This window comes from Tupaia chinensis, unplaced genomic scaffold (assembly GCF_000334495.1).
Source record: "Tupaia chinensis unplaced genomic scaffold, TupChi_1.0 Scaffold146177_1, whole genome shotgun sequence".
Lineage (NCBI taxonomy): Eukaryota > Metazoa > Chordata > Mammalia > Scandentia > Tupaiidae > Tupaia > Tupaia belangeri.
In genome coordinates, this window is record NW_006206032.1 from 1,949,355 (window position 1) to 1,957,177 (window position 7,823).

Here is a 7,823-nt window from a genome sequence, read left to right on the forward strand (position 1 = left end):
TGAAAAAAAATCTCCCAAAAAAAAAAAAAAAAAAACCACAGTCGGTCATGTGGGATCCAGCCACCTTAACCACCACACCACTTGGCTGGTAGGTGGTATTTCAACTTACTCTCATAAAGCTGTTATTTTAAAAGAATAAGATTACATCAAGTTATTTCAAATGAATAATTAATGACTATTTACTAGAAAGTAGAATACTCTCTAGTCAATCCATAGAGCATGAAAGATTATATTAAGAAAAACTTAACATATGATTACATTCTACGGACACATAACTATACAGGCATGGAGAAAATAAGGTAGCTTTTCTAAAATATGTAGAACATAGTATTTCCTTTTATTCTACTAGAATTTATTGTTTAAAGAATTATTTATTTATTCAATTCCATTTGTTGTTCTTTTATTTTTTTTTTTCTTTTTTGATGGGGGTAGGGGGGAGGAAAAGCGAGAAAGCAAGCCTCCAGGTCCAAGCCTCAAACTGTAGTCCACCATGTGGGAATCCAGCATCTGAACCACCAAGTCACTTGCTGACATCATTTTATTTATTTTTAGAGACAAAATGCATGAGAGGAAGAGGAGAAAGACATAAATGTGTATATTTATTATATATACACACATATATATCATATACAGGTGTGTATATATGTATACATGTGTGTATATACATATATATATACACCTATACATATATGTGTGTATATACGTGTATATACACATATATATACATATATGTGTGTATATACGTGTATATACACATATATATATACATATATGTATTTATCTCTTCATATCAGCAACGATGGAGACAAATGCTATAGAAACAGGGTAATAAACTTTGGCCAGTAATATTGGGCATAGCCTAACAGCATTCAAAATTAACACTGTGTCTTTGCTTTACAAACAACTTGAAATTTCATTACCATGCCATTTCTTAAAATAGAAAATTTCTGCATTTTAAACTTAAAATTCATTTTTCTTTGCCAAAAGTAGTTACATGAACAAGTATGCCTATCATTATGGCAAATTCTGAGTTACTAATGCATCTGGCAATCTATGCTTATGTATGGAACTGGAACATAGTTACTTATATTTGATTTTACATTATCAGTGGTGTTAGTTTTTCAAAGATTTCCCAGAGCCTAGCAGGTGGCATGGTGACTGAGGTACTGGACTCCCACATGGCCAACCACAGTTCAAGTCCCTGCCCTGTAGATTTCTCACTCTCTCTCTCTCTCTCTGTCTGGTCAAATTTAAAATAATAATAATAAATAAGACAAAATATTTTGTAAAAAAAAAAATGTCTGAATATGTTCTAAGAGGGGAATTTGTAAAACTAAGACCTACTGTAAACTCTCTTTTAGATGTGTGTACTTTTATATTAACATGTAAGAGTGGATATTATTCAGTGAATAATAACAAGAGTGAATAAATGTAATATACCCTTAATGAAACTTGCCTGCTATGGCACAAAGCAATATGCCAATTGTTTCCATCTTTAATACCTTGATCCTATTTTTGCCTCCAAGAACTTCCTCAGAAAACCTTTAGATGCCTTTTCATTTATTCATAGCTCCTTTTCACATAGCATAATTCATTTGTACTAGAGGATTATAAGTGTTATCCTGACAAAGAAAGCAGAGTCACAACATACCTGTTATGCAATGCCATGTCTGCGAGTGTGGCTTGCAGCAACTCCTTTACTCAGCAAATACCAAATGCACGTTTCATCAGCCTAACAGCTTACTACTACATGAGGCAAGTCGCCATCCTTTCAGCCCTCACATGTACCTGGCTGCTGAATTATGCAAGGCTTGAAGAATACCTTGGAATTATCAACAGCTACAGATGCAGGTGTGTGACTTTATTATAGTTATGCCAATAAATGCAATTTTCTCATTTTTAAAGTAGCAACTAGTACTAGGTAGAGGAATAAAACTTTTGTTTTCTATATTTGGAACTACATTTCAAAGAAGAAAAGAATCTTCAAATGGCTAAAAAGAAAAAGAATTATGTCAAGGTTCATTAGACAAATACATTCATGAGAAATAACTGTAAACATTAGAGTTTTTTTTTTTGAGACATGTGATTCAGCAAATAAGCTAAAAATTCTAAGGCAAAAATGGAACACATTAATAGGTCAGTTAATTAATAGCAGAGACTATCAACTTATACGAAAGAGTTACCATGAATTTTACCATGGATTACTAACAGAAAAGAACTATCCCTTTGGGAGATATGGAACATATCTGCCACCTTCAATGTTAAGCGTGTCTAGGTTTTTTTTGTTCAGTTCTTTTCCTCTGAGTGTAAACAGAAGCTCTCCAAGAAGAGAAAGAATCATTCATCACTTTTGTGGACTAAAGCAGCATATCTGATTTCACTTTATTCCTGAGGCAATGTAGGGTAAGGACCAATTATCTTTTAATTATTTTGACACTTAGTAGCTACACTATTTTAAACTGTAAAACGTAATGATGTTTAAACTGGGAAAATACGGATTGCTATCATCAAAAGATAAATTCAACTATGATTTTGATGCTTTTTCAAAATATTGGCAAAATAGAATTAATTCTAACATGGGAATGAATAATCTAATACTAATGACACAATGATCACCTAATCTTCAAAGGAAAAATTATTTTAAAATCCCAGTCTGCCTAACATGCAAAACATGTTCCTTTAAGAAAACTCGATATTCTACTCTCATCAAATTGTATACATTAAACATGTGCTGGTTTTTTTGATAGAGGAATCGTATATGAATAAAGGTATAAAAACAATAAAAAAGGAAAATCTTACACTTACATGTAAATGATTATACATATCAGACATAACCTGGAGTTTTCATTAAGTATGTCAGCTTAATTAGATATGTATGAAAAAAATCTAAGTACATTTATAGCTATTAAATACAGAAGGTAATAGGTATAAAGCAGAATCTAACATGTACCTTTTGATTACATTTTCTATTTGTCCAACTGGCAAAAATATAAAATCCTAATAAAAGACTCACCTTCTCTAATTCCCAACCATATTAACAGACTAAAGTAGAACTGCAAACAAAAATTACGCAAAAAAAAAAGCAAGTATAATAAATTTACCATCTCTTCATGTAGTTCAAAGCCACCTTTCCTAGGAAATTGACAATCATTTTCTTCTTCTCTAGATTAAGACACTTTCTGGGAAAATGGGAACTTCTGTCGTCATTATATCAGAAGATGTAAAGAAGCAAGAAGAAAAAGAAGAGTCTATCTTGGCGATACTAGGCATAGTTGGGATAGTATTTAACCTCTTGGTGATCATTTTTGTGTACATCTACACCACACTGTGAAGGAATCTGTCACAGAACTGCTTCAGGGCAAAACTCAGTTCTAACAGCAATGATTCCTGAGACTACCCGAGAGAAGCCCATTTTCAAAAGATTATGCCAGACATTCCAGGTAAGTGCTCTGCTCTAAGAACAGAATCAATTTCTATACAATTTCCCATTTAAGATGTCCAATTATAACAAGGCGAGTAGGCAAATTTTAACATCTCACAGAGAAAAGGCCAAGGAGGACAGAGCAATGAATATGGATGACAAATATTTACTACCCCCAAAGGCCCAAGATCCGGCAATATAAACAAGACACCAAAGCAATAATATTACAGACTTTTCTAAGGGTACACATATGGACTATATATTAATTACAATAGAATCACATTAAAATTTATGGTTTTATTTAAAGTTTCTAATAATCTACTCAAATACAGGAAAAGTAAATTTAGTCAATACAGGAAAGAAGACTAAAAGAGGACAGGAAAATAAAAGTTCTAGAGAGCATTACTGAACACTAGATAAACTATAAACTGCCTTTCCTTGGAAATGTATTTAATATCTCAAAAGAAATAATGATTTTCTGCAAGTTAAGCAACTGTAACTATAAGAATATATAGAAAAGTAGACTATATAGAAAAAGCAGTTTCTGCTTCACTAAAGCGTTGACTTTATTTCTCTGATAAATTTACCAATACAAAACAGTAGAGGCTCACCTAAAGTACAAAAATCCCTACTCAATCCAATAAAATACTGTTATTTGTTAATAGCAAGGTAATTTGAGTAAACTCAAAAACCAATGTAAAAAAAAATCAAATAAATTCATTGTTTAAAATATTTAATTTGCAATTCAGGAAATCTATCCACTCTTACTTTGCACCATAACTTGAAATATAATAATCACCCTATTGTAACAAAATCAGATATCCTTACATGATTTCTCTATGCATTAAAATCCTTTTAAACAACCAAAACTTAATTCAAATTATTGGCAATCAATGTCCCTACAAGTAGTAATATGGTTAATGTGTATATCTTGAGTGATAAACGTGCAACAAATGTATTTTTTTTCTGCTAAAATAATGTATTCCAAAGATAATTCAATTTTCATTATTAATCTAGTAATTACAGCTATATTTCCCTTAGTCCTAAACTATGTTTTCTCCTTTATTAGATCAACAGTTGTAGAGCTTATACTAGAACAAAATATGGTTTTAGAAAAAAACTGAAATAAACTTTGGGAATAGTAAAGTAACAGAAATATTTCATTTTAAAGCCAGCAGGTGGCATGGTGGTTAAGGCACTGGACTCCCATATGGCGAAACAACAGTTCAAGTCCCGGACCTGGAAGCTTGCTTTCTCCCTTTTCCCTTCTGTCTCTGTCTCTCTCTGGTCAAATTTACATAATAATAACAAGAAATAAAATGAAAGAAAGAATTCTTTAAAAATTTTTTTAAAACTTAGAAAAAGAAATATTTTGTTTTGCCTAGAATAATCTTAAGCATCCACTTAAATGCAACTCAATAAGCCAAATTATTTCTTGATATAGTTCATTTTGGAAAGCAAAACATTAACTACCCTGCAATTAATATCCTTGAAAATTAATTACAGGAAGGATATCATAAGTGAGCACATGTCATTAAGAATATGTTTCCATTAAGAATCTGAGAGTATTTCACTGCAGAACAATGATATTAATATGTAATAAGCAATAATTTCATCATCTAAAATGTTGTAAGGAAAACATCAACTAGTTTTATATGAAAACTTTGATACAAATAATTTTGCATTTAACAATTAATAAACAACCATCTCCTTTTCACTTTTTTTTTTTTAATTTCTGACTGGACTGAATTTATTAAGCAAACCTAAAGTCAAATATCTATTTAAAGGATTCATGTCAATCTTGGATATTCTGACCTTCTGTTCAAGCAAGTGGTTAAGTCAGTTTCCAGCCCAAAAGAGTTATATACAAGGAAACCCACATCAAAGGGTTAAGGAGTTCTCACAGAGGGTCAAAATGTGAATCCCTGTTATACCAATTAGGACCAATCTCCTCTAAAAGGGTATCCAACTGAAAAAGGGTAGATAGATGAACAGACAGAGAGATGAAATCATTTATAAGGTCTCAAATAAACCTAATTTTTTTATTTTTTCAAAAAAACTAGAGTCACATTATAACACAGTTTGGAATAAAAGCAAGCACTATTTTGTAGAAGAATCTTGTAAAACTTCCATCCATTTCTGACAGTCTTTATTAAGACAGTGCAGAGAGACAGTACATTCTAATACATTTCAAAAGTTAAAAAAAAAAAAATACTGCTACCAAGAAAACTATAAATAAGGATATGCAGTTAAGAACTGTATTGTGGGGGACCAGCAGGTGGCTTGGTTAAGGCGCTGGACATTCCCACAGGGTTCAAGTTCTGAATCTGGTGGCTTGCTTTTTCACTTCCTCTCTCTCTCACTCTCACCCTCTGTCTCTCTCTGGTCAAAAAAAAAAAACGAATGAATAAATAAAATAAATAATTATTTTTTAAAGAAAGAACTGTATTGTGACAGCTCAATAAATTTTAATTACTTGTTGCTCAGATAATATGTATCAACTCATTAAGAAAAATAACTATTTTCATCAATGAGCACAAAGCTGGACATATTTTCTATCAAATCTTAACCTGTTATAGAATACAATTTCTGGGTCCTCAAAAAACAGATCCTCTTTAATTTGGTGCCCTGAGATCTAGCAAAATGGCTAGACTGTCTAAGTACACTTTTACTTTTGTTTTGAATATATATATTTTTTCTTTTTTCTTTTGGAGAGGTTTCCACTATAGAGCGCATGGGCTCGCCAGAAAGACAGAGAGAGACAGAGGGATAGAAAGCAAGAAATCACCCCCCAGGGGAGATGGTCACGCCACTATCCCTTCTCCTCCATTCTCCTCTTGGGATCTTGGGCACGCACGCACATGTGCCCAGCGTGAGTTTTAAGCCACCAGGTCCAGGGTGCAAACTGCAGTCGACTATGTGGGAGTCCAGCGACATAGCCATTATGCTAACTGCTGGTCCCCAGGACACTTTTACTTTGAGGCAACTATTAAAGAATAACTTTTCAATTTAGAAAAGTACAATATTTAAACTAATAGATGTACAATAACAACAGAATTAACTTTATTTTCAAATAGTATACTTAAGAAATGAATTTTATATAATAGCTTTTTGAAGTATATATCCAAGGGTAAGATATTTATAGAATAATATATCCAAGGGTAAGATATTTATACATTTTTTTCGAGAGAGACATTTTTGCTATAGGGTACATGAGCTCACCCAAGAGATAGAAGTGAGAAATCACCCCCCAGGGATGATGGCCACACCGCAATTCCTTCTCCTCCATTTTCCTCTTGGGATTCTAGGCACACGCACACACACCCAGCATCCGGGACTCAAACTGCAGTAGACTGGGTGACAGTCCAGTGACATAATCATTACACCATCTGCCGGTCCCAATGGGGATGTATCTTATTGATATATCAAGAACTTTAAACATACAAAATCCAAGGTAAGGAAAATCAGATGATATAACAAAGTTTTGGAATAATAGAAATTTTTGTCACACACAGTTATGGAACTGCAAAGTAATGCCAGAAACTGAGAAAATTTTAATGCTAGAATATAACATCATTTAGCAAAGACAACTAGCCAAATTAGCATATACTTCATAATTTTCCCAATAAAAAAGTTCTATGACAGGACAAGGAGATTATGTAATAGTTACATCGCTGGACTCCCACGCAGTCAACAGCAGTTTGAGTCCCAGACCCAGTGTATTAAAACTCATGCCAGGTATGTGTTCATGCGTGCCCAAAATCCTGAGAGGAGAATGGAGGAGAAGGAACTTTGGCATGGCCATCCCTTGCTTTCTGTTCTCTGACTTTCTAGCAAGTGCACATGGCCTATAGCAAAATCTCTATTAAAAAAAAAATTCTATGTTTACTCTATTGTTTCCACCTTCCTATAACAAATCATGTTTACAATTTCTCTTTTTCATACTGAGAAAGTCCACTTATATCTTCCAAACATGAAAATGAGTTTCATAATCACACATTGTCGTTAAATAATTAAATATGAACAAATGCATAAATTTCTCTGAAATAAACTTTTCTCTTTTGTTCCTTCCAAATCTGTAAATTATCAGGAGTTAACCAGGATAACTCTAATTTTCTTTTGTATTCTAAAAAGATATTCGTTTTCAAACCATGAAAAAAAAAATTGGAAAAGATTTAAAAATAGTTCACTGAAGGATATATTTAGCATACCCAATTAAGTTAATGGCAAGTAATTTTAAAGTGCCTTGAGACCTAGTATACTATTTCCTTTAAAAAAACAAAAAAGGAGGGGGGGCATACCATTTCCCAGAAGCAGACAGAGATTAAGTGAGAGGTGAGGATCTCTATAGCAATTCTTTTGTAAATTAACCTTCTGCCCCACACCCACTTTAAGAGAGAGG

General features: G+C 32.7%; 1 protein-coding gene across 1 annotated transcript in view; it reads right to left on the reverse strand.

The window, feature by feature from the left end:
• The window catches only part of BIRC6 (baculoviral IAP repeat containing 6), a 266,821-nt gene that overhangs the window by 55,726 nt on the left and 203,272 nt on the right, over positions 1–7,823 (reverse strand). The gene's annotated exons all lie outside the window — the stretch shown is intronic.